We start from the raw sequence: 23,942 nt of genomic DNA on the forward strand, positions 1-23,942 counted from the left end.
GAAATGTAGATGGTCACTCAAAACTGAGTTGTTGTTAGTTCATCTCTATTTCTTTATTTACTTTGAATATTTGTATTCAGAATTTCAAATCATCTGACTTTCAAGATTTCTCAATAGGAGAGGAAGAGTATTCAGCTCCATCCCAGTACAGGAGATTATCTTCCTTGATATCACTTACTGACCACTAAGTCTAGTCTTCCTGTGCATATATTATTCCTGATAATTCAAGATAACCTCCACAACAAGTTTTTATAGTTGTTCTGATTTCATTGAACAGCTGAAAACAAGATCAAGAAATAAAATTCATTCTTTCAAGGTGGCTTATCTGTAGAAGGCAAAGAAATGAGATGCATACTCTCAAAGTCTGTCTCCAAAGCATTTATCATTGGGAAGGATCATACAAGGATGTGTTGTGTCTATGTCTCCCTAGAACACATAGAAGGCTTTGACAAAAATAATGAAGGTGCTTAGAAAATATTTGAAAATGTAACAGAGTCAGTCAACCCGTAGAAAAGTTCATAATGGTTCAGTCTAGAAACAAAGAGGTTTCTTGATGATGATTTATTAAGATGAGAGTTGAAAATTTCACTGTTCTTCATCTTTCCTTACATGCCCTTCTCACCAGTATCTCTCCTCATAGTCATGAATCTCATTCCATTGCATACTTTCAATAAATTCCATGAGAACTGAGTCTTTTAACTCAGAGAAATGTACAGGCTAGGGGAAGGGCATCTGTGGGCACTATGTGTGCAGACAGTTCCTGCTATATTGTAAACACTGAATAGAAGAATAAAGAAGGTGACAGAGGCTATTAATTCAACTTCTTTCTTTGACTGCTGTCCACATTCACAAGGCAGGATACAGACCACATAGTAGATATGCACAGAAATATTCGTCCGATTTTACTGGCTAAGGTAACACTTAAAGTCTGAAACAGAGTTTCAGAGAGGGAATGGAGGAAAAAGTTCTGGGGAAGGCAGGCTCTGAGTGCAGCCCCTGTGGATTCACACCCAGGTAACGGGGAACACCATGCCCTTATCTATCCACAAGGCAAAACAGAATGAGAATTAGAGCTGGTCACCTTTTCATTAATGTGGCAATGCATTTAATAGAAGTAACTCAAAGGAGGATTTACTGTGGCTCACAGTTTGGGGATGCAGTCTACCATGGTTGAAAATGTCATGACAGAAGGAGCATGCAGAGGCTTCTCACGGTGCATCTGCAGCTGGGAATCAGGGAGCAATGATTCTGGTGCAAAACTCAATTTCTGCATGTAACCAGTCTAACTCAAGCCTATGAGGCAACACTGGCCACAATGGGTGGATCTTCCCTACTCAGCTAAATGTTTCTGGAAATATCTTCGATGATGTACTCAGAGATGTGTTTCATGGCAACTCTAAATCAAGTTATGTTGAACCTCAATATTCCCCATGACAATAGTTAAATGGAAGACTGAATTATATGTTTGAAGTAACCAATTGTATCAGACCAGTGGTTAGACTAGGGGTTGTCCTATGGAGACCTAAGTAGAAAATGGAATTATTTGATTTAACCCCAGTACTTCCATCTTCTCCCTAAGAGAAAGTTGCATTTTTTCCCCAGTATTTCATTTTAGTCTTCCATATGCTAGTACTTATATTAGGTCTCCACCACCCTGTCTCACACATTGTCAACTTTCCTAGAACTTCTACACCCCTTATTACAGTAATAATTTTTCTATCAGTACTTTCCCATGTTTCCTCAAAATCTTTCTTAATATTTTCAACATCCCTTCCAGTGCTTTGGCTCATTCCTTCAGCATCTTTTCTGTGCTTATCACCCTTCCTAGTGCTTCAGTATCTTCCTTAGTGTGTCACCTCATTCCCATTGCTTCAACATCCTTCCCAGTGTTTCCACTCATCACTTCAGCATCTTTCCCAGGGCTTTAGTTTCCCTAGGTGCTGTGTTTCAATAACCTCACTAGTGCCTCATCATCCTTCCCAGTGTTTTATAACCATTCCTAGTACTTAGCATTCTTCCCAGTGCCTTAGCATATTTCCCACGATTGCATCATCTCAATTAAAAGATCTCCAGCTTCCGCAGTGTCCTGTCCAATACTTTAGCCTTCGTGCTCGGTCGTTTAAGAATTCTTTCCAGTGTTTCAGAATCCTCTTTGATTCGTTTGATTTTGTTTTGCTATCTTTCTTTTTTATTTTTTAAAGGAAAAAGCACAAACTTTTATTATTTAATATACAGACTATAAAGGACACAAGAACTGAAGTGGGAAGAAAAATAGCTTTTAAGGATCTGGGGATGCGGATCAGTTGGTAGAGGGCCTGTTTAACATGCACACGGCCCTGGCTCCAATTGCTTTTAAGCTTCAATGAGAATTGGGAAGATTCCTCTTTTATTGGTCACAGTAGAACTCTAAGGAGAGGAGAAAAGTGCACCTTACAACACCAAAAATTTGACTTCTGAAATCAAAATACTAAACAAAAATTCCCAAACTGGCAGATCTCACAATAAATTGTACCTTTGATATTACTTACTTATTTGTTTCAGGATTATTTCTCAGTGAGTTTTTGCCTCTTATCTCCATTGCTTGATTTTAAGTGCATGGCAGCAGGATACTTATCTGATTTATATTTTTATTGCCTGTCTGACTTAACAAATAAAAGGAGATAAAAATATTAACATAATATGTGACATTGTTGTATGTGTACATATGTAAACATAGTAGATTAATGAGGGGTTAGCCACTCTGCAATAAATTTGAACTGAAGTTTAATTGTGAAATACTGACAAAAAATAAAACAAACAAACCAAAAAACCCCAGAGTGGTGGGTTATTGTGTGACTTTTACTAGTGACATCTTAAAAATATCTATTCACTCTAGAAAAGGTGCTGACAACAGCACAGGGAATCTATTCAATCCAAGGTTACCTGGATTGTTGCTAATGTCTTTCTTAGGCTTGCTTCCAGATTATCTGCTTCAATGGTAGCTGTGTTACCGAGAAACCCACTTAATTATGTGTGCTAACTCACAAATGTTGCATCCACAGAGTTTCCTGCACAACATGAAGGACACTCCTCTAAAGAGTCTCTTTTCCCATGGTCCTGCATCAAAAATTTCTGTGACTACCAGGTTTGTGAATTTCTCTGCCTTTTTGAGTTTTATGAGCCTTGTTCCTCGTTCTAGGAGTGAATGCTTCAATTCATAATAAATAGGCACACAACATGAACATTTAAGCAAGAGTTAAAATGATCAGGAATTTTTAACTTAGATTTATTTGCCACGAAGAGTTTGCTTTAGATTGAGGCTAGATTTATTGACAAAGCCCAATGTGTTAAGTGTTATGTCAAAAGATTCTATATGATATTTTTGGCTTAACAAAGCTCTGAAAAAGATCATTACTGTGAGACTTAGAGAGGTGACAGAGCTAGCCAACGTTACAGACCTCATATTGAGTTGAGTTGAGAAGGTAAATCCAGGATTTTGTACCTGAGGAAAATTATGGTTTTCAAAATGTAGGCAATTATCCTATCCATTAGAATCAAATTCATGTAAAAATGTTTTTATAGATATGGAAGTGCTTCTCTGGTTAGCATAATGGATTTGGGTATAATATGTAAGTATATAATAATATATAATACAAGACTCTTGTATTATCAGATTGGTTGAAAATAAGGGGCCACTGACATGTGCCCAGAAAGATGATCATCTAGAAAAATATTTTGCAATGAGACATAGGTAATTTTAAGATAATTTTAACATTTATTTATTATTGTGGACATGTGTATATGTGTGGGCATGTGTATGTGTGTGTTTGTTTTTGTGTGTTTCCTGGCATGCATGCAGAGGATATAGTACAACTTACTGACCTCAGTTTCTTCTCCTTTAAAATAATTAATAAAAACTCAAGGTCAGAAATTAAGGTACAACCTAAAGATCTGAAAAGCAAAACAGTAACTGGTTTTTACCTCAACCTCAGTCTGAAATGGCTTTCTTGCCTCTTGGAATCTCAGAAGGAGACTGTGTTTTGAGAGCTGTTTCCTCCATTTTTTTTTAATCCTCTCTAGGACTGAGATTAAACGTGTGCACCACCCAGTTTCTATGACAACTGGTGTGGCTACTGGAATTAAAAGAGTGTGTCATTGTGGCTACTGGAATTAAAGGTTTGTGTTACCATTACCTGGTCTGTAAGGCTGACCAGTGGGGCTGTTTTACTCTCAGATCATCAGGCAGGCTCTATTTATTAAAATACAATTGAAATGCCACTACATCTTTTTACCTCTTTTCTTCCTCAGTTCTGGAGATCAAACTCAGGTCTTCATGCTTGGTAGCGGGCCCTTTATTTCCAAGCTATTTCTTTGTCTCATGACACATTGTCTAACACCACACCAGAAGGGTTAAATGAAGGCAAGGTTTATTCTCTAGCAGGTTCTGTTAACTACAGTTGTGCTGTGCTTTAGATTCTGGCATAGACAGGTCTTCCTTTCCAAAGCTGGAGATCCTCTCCTTGAATCAGTTACCAGCTCAGTCTCTCCCCTTCACATTCCGACAACTTTCACACCACTTTCATTACTGCCCATCACATCCTCATTTTCTGTATTCAGAACAGGTCACCTGCTTTGTAGATACATAGCATCTCCGTAGGGTTTATAAAAGCCACAAATAGATGAGGTAAATCTGACAGAGCCTGGAGTCAGGGCCATGTACTAACTGGTGGAAAGAAAATGCCAGTGGCCTTGCAGGGCTGCATGCCAGGCAGAAGACATTAGTGCTGGATGTAGACACATCCCTTACTTCAACCTTCTTTAGTGACCTGAGGAACTGCTGAGGCATTTTTTCCTTATCTGCATCGGACGCCTGCCCATATCTAATATGTAAGGTGTTTGCCCTGATGATGTGAGTACTTAGCGCAGAGTCTGGCTCAAGGTAAGCAGTATAAGCAATTCAAATGTTCCAGACTGTCTGTCTCCTTCTACTCTGGTGAGTAGTTGAAATGCTTGGGAATGGCAAATTTGACCACAGTTGAAATGTTTCTTTTTTTTTTTTTTCCTATAGGAAAGTTAAAGAAGTCAAAATACAGGGCCTGGTTGAATTATAAGACCTTGGTACTTTGTGCATCTGGCTAATATATGAGCACTTATAGTCTGTCGATAGTTAGCTACTACTATTCATTTTAGAAGTAGTTAAAGCTCTTTTTAAGCCATGTCTTTTTCCGTTTAGTGTAGGTATTAAGTGGAAATTTTGCTTTCTTCATTTTTTTTTTTTACACTGGCCTTATTCTCTCAGTGACTTCCTGTCTCAGCTTGTTGAATGCTGTGGCTGTTAAGAATGTGTCCTTACACTTAGATATATACTAGGAATATATTTGGATTTTGTTTAATTGTTTGTTTACCTTTCCAGTCTGGGAATAGAATCTAGTGCTGTGGAAGCATATTCTGCTCCTTCAGCCAATAGCCTTTAAGATACCAGCTCACTGGGGCGTGGTCTGTTATACTTTAAAAAGCAACAAAAACCGTGCGCTCTGTATCTTGCTTCTGGTTCCTGTTCCAGCTGCTAGATTCTCTGTTTCCTGTTTGCAATGAGAGGACTATTGTTTGGGGTGGTTATCTGTAAGTTTTTCCCTTTAAATAAATAACCTTTTTTATTATCCATAATTCTTAACTGGTGTGGGATTGTTTTGCGGCTTCAATCTAGGGCCTTGAACATTTCAGGCATTGCTCTTCCACCCAGCTATATCTATAGCCATCTTCATCCAAGTGATGTCCTGAGACCTCATGACGGCATGAGATGGATAACTTTCTTATCCACTAACTTAGGATTTATCAGTTATTCTGACAGCAGTGGGTGCGCTTTATTTGTGTAATTCTGAATGAATGAATGAATGGAGAAGGATGCTGTCATTTGGCTTCTATTCCTTGAAGAAGAGCTGTTTAGTGGGTTTTTAGAATCATCAGGTGTACATTTAGCCATAGACAATAAGAACAAGGATTGCTCTATCTGTGCAGGCTGGCCATTTCCAAGTAGAGAAAATTAGAGAAAACCGCTTTGAATGTCCAATGTATTTTTTTTTCTTTAAATCTTTCAAAACTTTTTAATGTATAATTTACATTCCAATAACTGCATATCCTGATGTCTGTAATTCAATGTGTGGAAGTACTCATAACTGTGCTACCATAATTTGTATATTAGGCCTACTCGATGCATCTCCAAGCATTCTTGGGTCTTGTTTCTATTTATAGTTTTTGGTCTTGAGAAGGAACATTTAATATTAGATTTACAATTTTGAGAAATGTTGTATTGCTTAACCATATTGTTAACCATGGGAACTGTGTGGTATAGTGGAATTCTTAAGTTTACTCTAGAGTAACAGGAACATGCCATTGTCCAGTACTTGTCAATCACTGCTGTATTCTCTCTAAGTCATTAGAGATACTTCATGTAGTCAATTAATTTGTCTCATGACAGGCTTATTCCTGTGTTTCTGAGTCAGTATTTCCTTCTTTCATAACTTCTCGTGTATGCACGCTCCACGTTTCCTTTAGCAGGACTTTAGTTCTTTCTCTATTCTGGCAACTGTGAATGACGCTGTGAGAGCGGACCACAGCTATGGTTCTGACATTCTCCTTGCAGTTCTTCTAGCTTCATATCCCTAAAGAGGATGTCTACATCTTGTGGCAATTATATTTTTAATTTAGAGGAGCCCCATACTATGTTCCATCACTTGTAAAACATCTCACATTCCTCCAAAGTGCACAGGGCTTCCAGAGCCACAACATCCTCACCAATCCTACTTTTTTGTAATTATATCCTAATATATATTTATACATATAATCTATAATATATTTATATATGTAATAATTTCATATATATGGAATATGCATACATTTTATATATAATATAATGTGTTTATATATGAAGCAATTCCATATATACATAATTCTCCCCCCCATATATAAAATAAGACTTTGCAGTCTCATTTTTAATTTCTCTGATAGTGATGTTCAGCATATTCTCAACTGTTTGCCAATTGAATTCTTATTTGGAGACTTATCTATTTGACTTATTTGTCTGTTGTGGGATATTTGCTCAAACTGTGTAAAAAACACCTTCTGATTGGTTTAATAAAGAGGCAATAGATAGACAGAAGAGAATAGGCGGAACTTCTGAGGACCGAGAGAAACTGGATAAGAATTGGAGGTGCAGAGAAGACACCAGCAAGACACTGAGGAAGCTGGACATACATTATGAAAGATAAGAACTATCACATGGTAGAAAGTAAATTAATAGAAACAGGTTTTACATTATAAAGCTAGTTGGGAACAAGACTAAGCTAAAGACCAATGTTTCATAACTAATAAGAAGTCTCACTCGCATTTAGTGTTCTAATGCATGGCATAACCACATGGACAGAGAAGCCACTACTGCTGGTGCTGCTTCAGTTACCACTTGGCCCCTTCTGCGAGTGTTGTGGGATAAATTAAGAAAAGTGTAAGTGGAATAAGTTAAGAAAAGCTGGCTGGAAATAAGCCAAGCTAAGATCAGGCATTCCTAAGTAAAAATAAGCCTCATGTGCATTTATTTGGGAGCTGAGTGGCAAATCCTCCAGAGTCAAAGGAGTAGAGTAAAAAAAAATAAAAAAAACCATAACAAAACCCAACATTTTGGCATCCAACATGGGGCGTATTTCCATGTAGGGCCCAAGAAAACTGAAAAGAGAAGACAAGGCAAAGAAAAAAAAAAGGGCATGTCTCCTTTAAGAGGAGCTGCTGTTCCGCAGGCAGTGCTAAATATAAATGGTAGGTAAGGTAAGTAAAAGCAGCCTGCCCTGGGGCAGGGCAAACAGTGGCATCCTAGAGCCCTAGGAAGGTTGAAAGCACTGCTCAGTCACGAACCTCTGACTGGGCCATGAACTTTAGACTTGACTTTCATGAGCAGAAAAGCAGGCAGAGCAAGCCCTCAAAGCCGCAGGCAGAAGTCCATGCCACTTAACAGTTTAAAGCCTCATGAATGATATGCAGTGAACAATGCTCAGATGGCAAAATCCTCTAAACAGGTTCTAGAAAAGAAGAAAAAAGAAAAGAAAAGAAAATGGACATATACATTCATAGAAATAGTTTAAAAGTAATATCGTATTTTTTAAATACACGATTTCTCTTTGTAACAGCCTCAGCTGTGCTAGAACTCACTCTGTATACTCACAGAGATCTATCTGTCTCTGCTTCCAGAGTCCTGGGATTAAAGGCATGCTCTACCACCTCCCAGTAATAACATAGTCTTTAAAGAGAAAGTAAAAGTAATATAGAAGAAAAAAGCCACATAAAGATGGGAACTACACAGGACGTCTGAATCCTGTTGATTTTGAGTTTTTTGGTTGCTGACGGGCAAGAGACAGTTGCTGGGATATAAGAGATTGTGAGCAGGACTGCAGGACTGAGACAACCTAAATACTTTAGGACTCCCTTAACTTTAAGAAAGAAGCCAAAAATATATTTGTCAAATGGAAATCAAAAATGCTTTGTGGAAGAGGTTTTCCTTTTATTTTCACAGGAAGTGAGAGGCTATCAGTTCCTTCCAGATCAATATAGATTATGTTTGATTGGGGGAGACCTCCTGAATCTTGACAGGTGATGTCTGTCAACAAAGGTAATAGCTAGTATTCCCAGGACTTGGTCCTTATCTCAGATTTTCTCAGGGATGCTGAAAAATGTCTTTGCCCACAGAAAGCAGGAAGCAGTCTGAAGAACACAACACCCACAATTCCAAAAGACATGGGTGGGTGATCTTTGGTTATCTGGTGGGTTATAGATATTTGTTATAATTTAGGGAACTATAGGAATATGGTATAAAAAGACAACTACTAATCTCAGATAGCTTGCATTGGTATGGACTTTGGTATACTGATACAAAATTAAAGGTAACTTTGTTTTACTGTATATATGTGTCTACTCTTGTTTGGGGTATTTTGCTTATGCAACTCATTTAAAAATGCAATGCATAATTAGGAAATGAGGTTAATAGTTAATCTATTATAATCAAACTTGTAGTCACATTAGGTATGTTTTCAAAGCTAAATAAGTATATTTAGACAGATAAAAGGTCTTCAAGCTCTTCAAAGGCCTATAGAATATGGCATTTGAAATGTTTGGTTAACATAGGATTTTTTTCTTGAAAATGAGACACATCTGTTTTTCACAGCACCAATTTACTTCAGAGACAATGATAAGCACTGAAGAAACTCCATAGGGGTTTGCCATCATTGTGGCAAGATTAGGCATTTGGACAAGAAACTGCTTTTGCTTTGACTGCTTGACTGTATGCTTTATAAACTGCACATGCAGGACCTATAGGAGAGTGACTGATGAACTTTGCCAAAACAAGATGAGATGGTCCTTCAAGGTTTTTGCATCACAGAAGAGTCTGCCAGCCATTATTCAGATCTTTTCTTTCACCAGCATGATGAAGTTTTCGTGGTGTGGATCTTCAACTTCTTTGGCTGAGCTGATCATTAATACCTTACTCATTTAGATGATATATTAGTCGAGGTTCTCTAAAGTGGAAGAACTTATTTAATTTATATATATATATATATATATATATATATATATATATATATATGAGGTTTATTAGAATAATTTACAGACTGTGGTCCAGTTAACCTAATAATGGCTGCCTGTAAACAGAAAGTCCAAGAATCCAGCAGTTATTCAGTCTACTAGGCTGGATGTCTCAACGGGTCTTCGGTATACATGAGAATTCAGAAGAAGTAGGCTTTAATACCAGTGAAGGAATGGATTTGCCAGCAAAAGCAAGCAGGCAGGAAAAGAGAAAAAGCTCGTTCTTCCATGTCTCTATGTAGGCTTCCAGCAGAAGTCATGGCCAGGATTAGAGGTGAGTCTTCCCATCTCAAAGATCTGGATTGAAAGTGGATCTCCCACTACAAAATAAGCAAAACTCCATAACTAGTATGTCCCTTTTATTTTGATGGATTTTAGTTAATTCCAGATGTAGTCAAGTTGACAAACAAGAAGCCATCAAAAGTGCTATTACAAATGGGATTGATGCTTGAATTTTCTTTTTGGCTAGTTCACGAAGTGCATTTGATTTTTGAATATTAATATGGCATCCTATAACTTAATGTACTTATTTCTGGCTTCTGATGGCATCCCAGTGTACAAAATTGTCCCACCAGCAAAGGAGAAAGATTTTAAACCGTCCTTCTCATTTTGGATTCCTAGAATTTTTATTTATTTATTAATTTCTGCTTTGTCTGTTGAGTTTATTTAGCTATGATTTCTACATTTATGCTGAAAAAAAAGAAGTTATGAGAGTGAGCATCATTGTTTTATGCCTGATTGTATAAGAAAACTTTAGTTGAGTGGTGGTGGTGCACCTCTTTAATTCCTGGGTGGCAGAGGCAGGCAGATCTCTGTGAGTTCAAGGTCAGCCTGGTCTACAGAGTTCAGAACAGGATCCAAGATAACACAGAGAAGGCCTGTTTTGAAAAATAAGCTTTACATTTTCACCACACACACCCCATATACCTCCACATCTTAAATATACAATTTAAATATATGTTTCTGTACCCTATACATATATATGTGTGTGTGTGTGTGTGTTCTACTTTTACAAATAGACATTTTTATATGTATTCATACAGACACATATATTTAGTGTGTGCATCCATACATATTAATGTGTACATAGTATACCATGTGTATGTTCATCTGTATACACATACATTCTAAAGTAGAATTTTTAACGTATAGGTAAGGCATTCAAAATAAACTTAAGTGAAGTGTTATCTAATATCACTACTCTTTGAGTAATGGGATTAATATTGTAAATTTTTAAATGTACTTTCAAAACGTGAGGAAAGCAAAGAAACATTTATATAGACTTCTGAACTCATCTGCCTTCTCCTTGTGACTTCACGTGTGGCTGTATTCTGGAGACAATATCATCACACTCTGACTATGCTCTGGGGCCTTGATGGATCTCTTTCCTTTTCCCATTTCTGCCCCATTGCTATAACTATTTACTTGTAGCTCTCTCCTCATGAGCATGTTGTCACCACACCCAATATATCTGAACTTTCCTGAAACTATTACTTAGATCCATGGATAAACGAAAAAAGATGCTTCTACAATTCTGTGGTTATGTCTCTAGGGCCAGTGTTTGATACAAGGAGAGTTTTCCCCACTTCACCCCACTTCACAAAAATTCTGTGAGTTCTGTGACAGTGTGCTCCGATCTCTACATCTTCCATAGAACAGAAATATTACAGACTAAGCAAGTTTCACTTGGTTAAATCTTTAATAATTCTCATAGCTTATTTATTATTATTTCCTCCAGAGTTCTGACTATACTCAATTTTAGATAACCTTTTAGTTTAATTATTAAAAAACTCAATTTCTATGAAAATTTAAAAAATCCAATCATTCCAATAAAGTTTATTAGTGATTGATTAAAACATAAGCATATTTCAGCTTCAAATAGCCAAACCTGAGTTAAAATGATTTAGTCAAATCTCCAGGTGGTTTGTTTTGGAAGGTAGTTGTACAACTTCACTACGGGGTTAATTTTCATGTCCTTGTGGTTTTCGGCACTGATGAGTCCACGGTATGAACAGAGCAACTGGATGATTTTGAAGCTTTTAGAAAGAGGATTCTCTGGGGCCTGGCAGCTGTCTTAAAAATGAGGAATGCTGAGGGGATTTTCAGATATTGGTTTTCTGTCTACCTACTTTTGTCTGCTTACAAAAGAAGAAATAAATAAATAAAAAAATAGGTAGGCACAAAGAGGAAGCGCTACCCAAATAGGATAGCAACTTCCAGTACAGTGTTTGTACATCAATTCTCTGTGAACTTACGTCTAGGAGATGAGCAAGGAGGAAATCTCAGCTATCCATGGACTTTGATTTTTCCTCATATTTGAATCCTTTCTTCTGAGAGAACTTTATTCTGTAGGAGCTAATAAGAGAGAAAAATGAATGCACAGTTGAAACCATTTCTTTGGTCGAAAACCAAAATCTGATTCTCAACATTTCCAGAGTTTAGTTCTAGGGCAGCTTTCTTTAGGAGCATTCAGGAAACATGTTGTCAGTGAGTGAGTACTAGACCACCCTTTCCTGAGAGGCTGTAGAGGAAAGTCTAGCTGATTCCCCTGATGATTAAATAATAACACCGTCACAGACATCAACACAGTCACAGACACCAAAAGAAAGTGAAGCCACAAAAATCACCGTTATGCAGCCTTAGGTTTCTGGTGTTGTGTGTAAGATAGGAAATGGGGAGCAATAGTGCAATGAAAACCTGATGGAGGAAGGAATGTACTCCAAAGTAAACAATAAGAACTTTTTTCTGAATTGAAGTTTCTTATTATTTTATATTTGAGATTATAATTACATCATTTTCTCCTTTCCTCTTCTCCCTTCAAACTATCCCATATGCCCTTCCTTGGCCTCTTTCAAATTCAAGATCTTTTATGTCTTCACTGGTTGTTGTTACATGCATATATGTATATGCATATAGAAATATATATTCCTAAATATAACCTTCTCGTTCTTTATAATGTTCCTTATACGTGTATTTTAAGAGCCAACCATTTGGTATTGGATAACTAATTGGTATGCTTTTCCCTAGGGAAGACTATTTCTCCCACTCTCAGCATCTTCTAATTGCCTATAATTCTTTGGGTAATGTTGACATTTAGTGTTCCTTCCCCTTTTCATATTGGTATACTCTTCTTGTCCTTTTCCAGTTCATATTAGACAGTTGTGTTGGCGAAACTTGATGGGCAAAGCTTTTGGCATTTCTAGGAAACACAGTCTTAGAGAAAACTCCATTATCCCCTGGTTCTTACAACATTTATGCTATATTTACATAATGGCACCTGAAATTTAGATGTGGGACTTGGTTCATGTATATATATCCATTGAGACTGTCCTCCACACCTCTGCATTTTGATTGGTTGTGATTTTATGTAATGGTTTTTATCTCTTGCAAAAAGTTTTCTTGGAGAGGGGTAAGGACGACACTTATCTGTGGATATATGTACAAATGTTCAGAATGTAGCTAGGGCTTATGCTTGTTTAGCTAAAGCAGGTTCTCCTCCAAGATCCACGACTTCATAAGCCCTAGGTGTTTGTCTAGGTTTCCAGTACCAGATATGATTTCACCCTTGTTGAACAGGTCTTATGTCCAACTAGGGAGTTGTTGGTTACTGCCAAGGTATGTGTGCCACTACTGCAGCTTTGGGGTGTTCTTGCCATGCTGGCCACTTTTGTAGCTTATAGTCATCATTGCTGGGTAGGACAGTTGGTTGATTCTCTCCTTTAAAATCTCATATGATGCCTTCCAGTTGCTAGCAATCTGTGGAAGGTAGAAAATTGAAAACAAGGGTGCAATGAGAGAGCCTGACTGTTGGAGTGAATGCATGCTGGAATTAAATATAGGCCTTTTTTTCTGAATTGAACTTTTAAATTTGTTCCTTTGTTAAGAGATAATATAAGAAGGAGGTATTCAGATCAGTTCCTCTTGGCCCTGTGTCTGAAGTGCATGATGTTAACAGAAATATGAAGTTAATCTTCTGCCTCTGGGGAGCAAATAAGAGCCATAACAATAGTCTGTAAGGTTTTAGGATCATCTTGGACATTCCTAACCATCAATTCAAAAGAAAGCTTACCGTGCCTGGTGATTGATCTTTGTTCGGTGGTCTTTGACTCTTGGAGGGAACACTGACAGCCCAAATGACAAAAATTTTATTTAAACTATATGTGTATGTTTATACACAGGCTTATTTGCATTATTTTTAGATATATAGTTAATAGTATGATTCTCAATAATGTTTTCAGACATTTGTACTCTTATTTTACCTTCCTTTTTCCTTCTGAATTTATCTCCCCTACTCCTTATTAATTAGCATCTCATTTTCCAGATCAGGCCACTTGTACCTTGCTATTCTCTCCTCTGCTGACCCCCTACTTTGGCAATGGTCTTTTTTTTTTTATTTTCTAACAAGGCTTTTTCAGATTGAGATTGATGGGAGTATTACTTTTCTTATCACTGAGACAAAGTGACTAACAGAAGCCACTTAAGTGAGGGATGAGTTTCTTGGGCTCAAGGATTCAGAAGTTATCAATCCATCATGGCAGAGAATATATAGCAGAAGTATCAGTCTGTGGCCCCAGGAGAGTGTGCCACTTTGGAGGATCAGGAAGCAGACAGCTCATGTAGGTACTGAAAACATACTCAACCCTTAAAGGCCAGCCTTTACCAGTCCATATCCTTATGTTTCCACAACTTTAGAAATAGTACCAACATCTAGGAACCAAGGTTTTGAACATGTGAACCTGTGGGAGACATGTTCCATCCAACTACAAGAAATAGCTTAAAAACAAAACAAAACAAAACAAAAACAAAACAAAACAAAACAAAAAAGAAATAGCTTAAATAGGTATTACTTAATGTTAAAAAAATGATCAAGCCCCAGCTTTGTTTTTCTCTGCCATATCAACCCTTTTGTGGATATTTGCTACAATGAACTAAAGCTCAAAAGACAGAGAAAGAAATAACTCAATACAAAGAAGGTGTAGTGCAGTTGCAGCAATTATTTTTTTTCTGTATAATGAATGAGGAACATGAAGCCGATACTATTAACTGAAATCTGACAATAAGTCTTTCTGCATGATGGGAACCTACTTTCTGATTCTGAAACCTAGGCAAGCTTTACTACACCACACTCTCTTTGGAAACTCAAAAGGAAGAGAGCACAGGACAGGCATTGTGTTTAAAAAACTGGATGGTACTAAAGGTTTTAAGGCTCAGGGGACTAAGTAGAGCGATTGGAGACAATTCCACTGTTAATAATCAATATCATCAAAATTCAAAATCTTTGGATTTGAGATCAGGCAAATTTGATCTCCAGTCTTCTTTGTCTATGTTGCCATTTTAGAACTACCAGACATACCTAAATATCCTATCAGCCTTGTCTTCAAAGTAAATTAAATGGAAATGATTTCTTTTGTTGAAGAACTATTGTTTGAAATCTATAGATGGTGTCTACAAATTGGTAATGCCAGATGCATTGAGGTTCTGAATACATTCATTTCCTCATCTTCCCAGGAAAATTACATGAAGCTCAGCATCCTTCAAAATATGTGTACACACCTGTCCCGGAATCACATACAGCACTCAGAGTCCATGTAGCATTGCATTTTGTAGATGGAGGTGACAGAGATCTCATTTTGTTCCAGATCTAGAAAAGGAGGAGAGCAGGAAGGGGCTGATTTAAGGTCCCAAAGCAGTTTTTATGAAGCCGTTTTCCATTTGAAATCATCAGTTATAGTCATTAATCAAACCACTGATGGACCTCCTTCTATCAGGCTCTTTCTAAACCTACATCTATCTGAAAATGCAGGTAGGACAGATTTTATTATTAATTCTACACAGCTCAATTTGTGTTGCTAGCTTAAACAATGGTTGCTGTCATGTCATCTTCTTCGATCTTGTCTATTGTTGTGGCAACAATGACTTTGGGATGTTAAACATCTGAAAATGCCTTTCAAAAGTTAAGAAAATTGTGTAAGAGACAGGAAAAGGCTCTCAAACACCTTAATAATAACAGTATCCAGAGGTTGCCATCTTCATATTTATCAATTGGACTTCATTCCTGTGTGTACCCTCTGCATTTCTAGGACTGAGTCTGAGAAATCCTTAAGAATTTGATTTATCATTGACAATGTTGACATCAGGCTGCTGAGAAGAACATTGTTTCTCTTATTTCTAATGCAAACCTCAGCGTATTTCTTGTAAAAGACAGATATGAGATAAAGCATGAAAGAATGTCTTGCATAGCTAGCCATGAGGTGATCCTAGAAAGAATAACCTATTTCTGGTGCTTTTATTGTCTCCTTTATACCATTTAAATTATTTCTGGCATCTGAATAGCAATGGCCTCCTTGTACTTTTGTTGGGAAGCAGATGAGTTTATACCTAATTGAGACAATGATATGCAAATAAATAGATGCTTATATTTATAATGGTAATATAAATGATACTGACTCATTATTGAGGAAAGTAAGGATCCTTTATTGCCATTTATCTAACATGAAACCTCAAAATTACTAACGTGTAGAAAAGTAAGTATGCCTGGAGATATATTTCCATATGTTTCTACACATAATTTTATAAAACAATTGGAATAACAGTTAATGTTCATGAACTATCTTAGAGAGCTGACCAGGTGTAAATACAGAAGACAAAATTATTGATGAGGTTAGGGTTATAAAGGTTGAAGAGATGCTATATAAAAATAGTCTTTAGAAGCTTTGCACTCAATGACCTTGGAAAATTCATGACAATTCTCCTTCATTCATTTACTCATTAAGCAATTAAGTGCCTTTTTTAAAATTCTGTCCTGATGGCTGCATGTCAATATTTCAGGGGCCTATAGCAAACTTATTAGTTCCATACAAACTTAATGCCCCGCCATGTGTCATTCTGAAGATCACTTAGCAGGTAATTGTATCTTCTTTGCTGAGTCTATTGCTCAGGAAGGCTGTGGGCATCAATGTTGCTCCTGAGCTGCTCATCATGTACTCAAGTTAGCTGGCTGATTGACGTGCTGCATAAATAAAGTGTTGGAAATACAGTATGGGAATAGGGAGAGCCAACCGTCAAGAAAAAAAAAACACTCTGAAAATAACCATTCAAATGTATGCAAATTGCCTAATTAATTGACCTCATTTTTGCTTGCAGATATCCTCTGCCTTCCCCATTGTGAGTTGGGTACTTTTTATTGTGCTCCAAAACAATATTCCAAGCCTAATTAAGCCTTTCAAGCTATAGGTTAATATTCAATTCATATGTAAACACATTTATAAACATTAATCAAATCTAAATTGCTCATTTTATAAATACTGTTTTATTCATTTTCAGTTAATGGATGTGGTCTCTGCATTTATGCAGCGTCGGTCTGTGGAGTTCATGTTTGGGGAGAGGATAGTTATTTAAATGGCATCCTAGTGTTTACTTTCAAGTCAATTACCATGTTGCCCTGTTCCCAGTTGTTTGTTTCTATAAAGATTTAGTACAAAGGCTTCATTTGGTGTGTCGGTGGGGCGTATAAAATATAATGATGATGATCAGAGAACTGTTTCATCCTAGAGCACTTGTGTTTAAAGAGATGTCAGAAGGGAGACATGCTGTCTCTTCGGGCTGGATGTATGCAGGAACAGAATCCCAGTGGATTCAATAGACTCTCAAATCTAGCCCCAGCCAGGCATGTACTTATTTATCTATGAAATAACTAATTTATATGTTTGCTTATTATTTTAACCTGCTTTTTCATCCTTTCAAACATTCAATTACTCTCTGCAAAAATACGTTTATCGAAAAAAAATATTATTTTATTTCTCCACAGTAATATCCTGAGCTCCTCATTGGCTCTTTGAGTGTGAAATATATACATCTTTGACATGCTCCCAGAGAAATTATATGTGCCCCAAATTTAACAACTTTTGTCTCCTATAACCTATGTACTATGCACATTCTAAAATACTAAAATGGAAACAGGTAGCTGGGTATGCACAGTAATGATGGCAGACATTTTCTTCCTTAAAATACTATATTTATAGTAAGTACCTACCAAGAGACATATGGGACTTAAGATCACATCATGTGGTCTTATGGGACCTAAACTTGAGATCCTAAAACAAATCAATGGACAGATAATGCTACTCTAAAAATTGTCATTTCAAGTAGAGCCTGAAGAATGTTTGGGATCTTGCCACACAGAAAATAATTACCCAGATTACATAGTATTATGCTTTGAGAAACCTAGTTGCCTCGGGAAAGCGCAGAGGCTCTGGTGTGCACAAGGGTGGCAGCCTTACACAGAGGCTACTAAGAGAAACCATGATCTAAACTGTTGGAATTATGCTCTTCTCTTAATTTTATTCAGAAAAATTAAGTCGTGTGTGTGTGTGTGTGTGTGTGTGTGTGTTTGGTCATGTGACAAGGAAATCTGAGAAGAACCCCATCTCTCATCAGTAAACAAGAAGGCAGTGGCATGGTCCAGTGTAATTCTGAAGAGCTGAGAACTGAAAACCAATCCCAGTCTTGGGGTAAGAAAGGCATGAAGAGACAGACAGTAAGTACAGTCAAAGAGTCAGAATAAAGGAGCAAGTTCTTTGTCCTTCGGCTGTTCATTCTGATCAGGTTCCTAGCAGATATCTAAAACTGAAAGTAAGTGTAAAGTGTCTCCCAGGGTCTCCAGCAGTGGAGGAAAGGTGTAAAAAAAATTGGAAAAAAAAACCCTTTTGTTTAATTATCCTTTTATGCCTTGAGTTTATTCCTAATCTGGTATTTGGTGACATCAATAAAGACCTCTTATATCATAACATTGGGTATGTTATTGGGGCAGGGGTCGGGAGTAAATTACATTATTTTGTGCTTTGTCCTGAGCTCAGAAGAACATCGAAGATCCATCACGATTTATCACTGAATATAAAATCTTCTAAATGTAGGCTTGGCCGTGATTACATCTCTCAATGATTTATGGGCTTCAATAAAATGTGGTCTCCAGCAATGCTCCTCAGAGGCACAGATTATTGCTTGTCCTACATTACTGTTTGTAAATAACTCTTAGTTTCATGCTTCCCCTTTGAAGACCTCTTTATTACTCATTTTCTTTTTTTTTCTTCATCTTGTCACTCCTTCTTCAATGAAACAATCCCTTTTGAATCCTTCCATCAATCCACTGGGACCTGAATGGACTGCCTGGTGGACATTCATGTTTGGCATGGAGGATAGTCTCTACTGCTGAGATACCACAGCCTTCTTTCTCCAACCTAGAATGGTTCCACTTTCATGGTTTTCTTTTAGGTGGTGGAAAGGTAGTAAGTTAGTCTTTCATGTCTTCTGGATGAACAATGTAGCCTAATTTCTAGTGCTGAGATTTCTACAAGTCACAGTTTTAAGCCAAACTATGTTTCAGCTTATAAGTAGTAAGTATTGTGTGTGTGTGTTAGTAGTACGCCCAGTTGGGAGTAATGAGAAAAGGGACACAGAATTTCAACACAGGAAAAATCTTGGTAGCTGTGTGTGGGGATACCATAAAGGCTAGGATGAATAATCACTCCTAATACATGGAGAAAACTCAGGTGAGTTTGTGAATGAATGTAAATGCATGTTTGTGCACTGGTATGCCTATGTAACAGCATGTGTTCCTGTGTTTACTTATTTGAAAACACAAGTGTTTATATGTGCCAAAATTTATGTAGAACACCTCAGGAAATGCTGAACTACGGAAAACGTGGGGCTATAAATTACATTTTAAATTATGTCAAGATACATCTGCAACGCTATTCCTGCATCCAAAACTCAGAGATCATTGAGGAAGAGAAGGTAGAAAGATTGTGAGGGAGTTTACTGAAAGATTGTATCTCTTAGAAATACCAGGAGTCACACCAATGCTGTCCTGCCAACCTGACTGCCTAAACAACAAGAACACAATAATAATAATATTAATAATAATAGACATGCTAACACATATGGGGAAACACTTGTGACTCCTTAACACTACACAAAAAACTATAGGCAGCTAAGGAATGTTGAAAGCAGGACAGAGTATTCCCAAGGGAAGAGAAAATCAATTGGTTATCCGGTACCAATGGTCGACACAGATACAGGCTGAGCAGATCATGTATATGTATTTATAAATGTGTGTTTGTATGTTTATGTGTGTGGAGGGCTTGCAAGCATACTTGTGCCCACAGACATTCAGACAGTGTGCGTGTGTGCATGTGTGCGTGAGTTTGTGTGTGTGTGTGTGTGTGTGTATCTTAGGGTTCCAAAGTTAGAGACAGTCTGCTGTGTAACTGAGCCCACTGAGTCCACTTAAGTCAAATAGAAAAGAATGTATCTCCCTAAAGAACTCAGTCAATGAGAAAATTCAGGGAGTAGGGGAATGGTAATAATAATGGAAAAATAACTATTTTGTACAAAATTGGGGCAAAAATGCAGATAATTTTTCATTACTTTGGGCTGACACCTGACTTGGCAAGATTGTAGATAAAATTGCTTCACTTTGGCCACTCTGAGTCTCCAAGACTCTTACATGAAGCAAGGATCACCCCCTATCTGGATGCAGATCCAGGATCAGCAAATATGTAGCCATTTCAAAAATTCATTTCAAACTCTGAACTAGCAGGGCAATTTTAGGAAAGTTATTTAATACTTCTGAGAACACATTACTGCATTTTATAATTTGGATAATGATAATGGTACCTAACATGGGATGTGTTGTGACCTACATGAGGGTGTACTTGCAGTGCCTTCATCATCTCAAAGACTCTGCAAGAATCCACTGTTATAGCTGCTCCCAGCATATTGTGTAACTCACTGGCAGGACACCTTGTTTGTACCACTGTCACCATCCTATGTGAAGATATCTTTAACTGTGTCACCTCTCCAGGAGCTTCTCATACATTCCAACCCCAACACCAATTTCGTTATACCATTTTCTTTGCTCCCAGAATGCCTGGCATGTGTCTTTTTCTTGTAAGCTTTTCTCCTGATCTCCACATTTTGAGTTCCTCAAGGGCACAGATTTGGTTTTTTTCATTGTTATGTCTCAGGAACAGCATTCAACAATGGGAGGAAATCTGAATGCCTTTTTATATTACCAATAGGATGCATTCAATAGCAATGCACCATATTACTTTTGTAAATCCACTACTAATGTTAGTAAAGCGAACATAGTACTTGAGACTCTTCCATTCCAATCATTTATCCTCACCTGGAGTTATATATATATATATATATATATATATATATATATATATATATATATATATATATATTGTTAAGCTGTTGCCTTGCCTCTAATTTTCTAGGTATTTTTATATGCAGGAAATTTCTGAACTAGGTTTGTTCTTTGCATTTTTATGTTAAGGGGTTAAATGATTGTATATTTTGAGTACTGATTTATGACTGTTTCCATAGATACCCAACCGTAATAGCTAATTAGATGAACATGTTTGTGAAGTCCTTTGAGTGGCATTTTGCAATAATAAATGCCCAGCTTTTATTCAATTAGTGCGTTTTTCTTATTTCTCTCAGGCAATACTCATAAATGCTACATGATGTCTTGCTTCAATAGATAAAATGTAATAGGACTCAGGTAATCTTTTGATCCCTGTGTGGAAGCCTCATTTTGCTCATTGCTCAGATTCAAAGTTGTATTTTCCAATTTAATGAACTCCCTGAGCAGGAGAAGCCACAACAATACACACTTGAAAAGCACATTTTCGTTTAGAAAAATGTTTCCTGTATTCCAACTCATTATAACTTCACAAAGAGCCCAGGAAAATGAGTACAACCATCACTTTCATTTCACAGACAAGAATGGACACCCATATAGGAGCATGCTGTTTTTCTTTGACTTCACTGGTGCCTGGCGCATCCTTGGGCCCACACTGACACTTATCACCCCGAGATACCCACCTGAAAGAATGTCTATTTTGTGAAATTTCTCCATTCATTTTAATACATCCCATTTTAGGTACTGTTTGTTTCTCTAGACTGAATTATTATTGCCTGTAATTCTATGACTCATACTGAGGCCTTTTTTGGTACATTTATTCAAAGCCCATTTTCTGATCATCAAGGATCTGAAGATCTAGAGATAGAAGAATAGATAAATACAATCTTTACTCTCAAGGAACCTGATTTCCTATATTTCCTAAAAGACGTGCAGAGTCTCTGTAGTTGATAAGCGCCTAGTAAAAATGTTTTGAAACAATACTGGGTTTGAAAGATTAAACTTAAAAGAGTATTCGGTTAAAAAAATCTCCACGTTTTGCTTTTCATAATTTGTGTGTGTGTGTGTGTGTGTGAGAGAGAGAGAGAGAGAGAGAGAGAGAGAGAGAGAGAGAGAGAGAGAGAGATATTTTGTCATTTTTTGTGGTTCTCTTGCCTTCTCTAGCTCTTCACGAACAGAATTTTGGAAATAAGGTTTGGCTTCTGTGTGGGTGTCAAGTTGAGTCTTCCATGGGAGTTTTGTTTCTTTGCTTCAGATAAGGTTTAATTCTGTCGTTACGGCTAGCCTCAAACTCATGAAAATCTTTCTGCTTTGTCCTCCCTCCCAAGTGCTGATATTATAGGCATGAACTTCCATGCTTGGTTTGCTGAGGAATCTTTGTATTCAGACAAACTTGTCCTCTTTCAGTAGCTGCACCAACTGTACCCTCTACCTAAATGTTTTTCCTGCAGGCTTCTGGGGAAGCAGGCTGAACGCTGCTTATAATGTCTCCCAGATCAAATGCACAGTGCTCAGCAATCCTCTTCCCAAGCAATGCTTTCACCGCCCTACCTTCTGCCTCTTTGCCTTAGTTTAAATTTGCTCATCAAACTTGTCAAGAACCGAAGCTTTTTGCTTATACCCAGCTCCCCTCACTAATGTATTATTTTCATCACAAAAGCTAGCTTTCTTTCCCTCCCTTCCTTGTTTCCTTCTCCCTCCTTTTTCTCCCTCCCTCCCTTCCTCCCTCCCTCCCTCCCTCCCTTCCTCCCTTCCCTCCCCTCCCTCCCTCCTTCCTTCCTTTCTTCCTTCCTTTTTCTCTTTCTCTCTCTCCTTCTCTCTCTCGTTCTTTCTCTCTCTCTTTCTTTCTTTCTTCTTCTTCTTCTTCTCTCTCTCTCTCTCTCTCTCTCTCTCTCTCTCTCTCTCTCTTTCTTTCTTTCTTTCTTTCTTTCTCTCTTTCTTTCATTCAAGTTTAATTCCTTGAGCATCACAGTTTCAGTGGGTCATGGAAGCTAGCACATGCCTATAATCCCAACACCAGAGGTTGGAAGTTCACTGTAAGTTTGACTTAGCCTAGTTTTATAGAGCCCAGTTAAAAAAACAAACAAGTAGGAAGCTGGAGAGATGGCTCAGAGGTTAATAGCACTGACTGCTCTTCCAGAGGTCCTGAGTTCAATTCCCAGAAACCACATGGTGGCTCACAGTCATCTATAATGAGATCTGGTACCCTCTTCTGGCCTGCAGGCATACATTGGAAAGAATGTTGTATAAATAATAAATAAATAAACAAAAATTAAAAAAAAGAACTTTATAAAAAAACAAGTAAACAAATAAAATCCACGTTTATATTCCTTGTTGTCAATCTGATCTGGGTTACTTCAAAATATTGCCAACTAATTTCTTGTCTCCACCAGAAAAACATTAGTTAAGTCTTACAATCATTCTTTTTTTTAATGACTTTAAACCTATGCATCCATGCATAAGCCTTCAATTGTTATAGGATCCTATGGGATACAAAATGAACCTCTCACTTTGCCATTGAAAGGCATGTGTGAGCTGCTGTTCATCTTCCATGCTGAGTTTGTCTACTTGTTTTGTTTTCCGCTGCCTCATCGTAGTCACTGTTTTAGTGTTGTAAAGGGACACCATGACCTTGGCAGCTCTTATAAGAGAAAATATTTAATTGGAGGGTTGTTTACAGTTTCAGGGTTTAGCTCATTATCTTTCTGGTGGGGAGCATGGCAGTGTGCAGGCACGCAGGCCGGTGCTGGAATATTACCGAGAGCTGCATTCTGATCTATAGGTAGAGAGAGAGAAAGAGAGAGAGAGAGAGAGAGAGAGAGAGAGAGAGTGCTTGGAAGTGACAAACTACCTCCAACAAGACAACACCTGCTCCAGCAAGTCCACAGCCTCCTAATTCTAATCCTTCTCAAATAGTGACACATGCTAATGACCAGCATTCAAATATATGAGCCTATGGTGACCTGTTCTTATTCTAATCACCGCAGTCCCAATAGAAGCTCTAGTTCTCTGAGTACCTTTTATCTACCTCCTGTCGTTTTGTTACACTATCTTATCTGTGGGATATTCCCTCTCCTCCTTGTTATGTAGTGAAATACTACTTGTCAGCCTTATCCAAATACTACTT

The sequence above is a fragment of the Chionomys nivalis genome, chromosome 17, assembly GCF_950005125.1.
Source record: "Chionomys nivalis chromosome 17, mChiNiv1.1, whole genome shotgun sequence".
Taxonomy (NCBI): Eukaryota; Metazoa; Chordata; class Mammalia; order Rodentia; family Cricetidae; genus Chionomys; species Chionomys nivalis.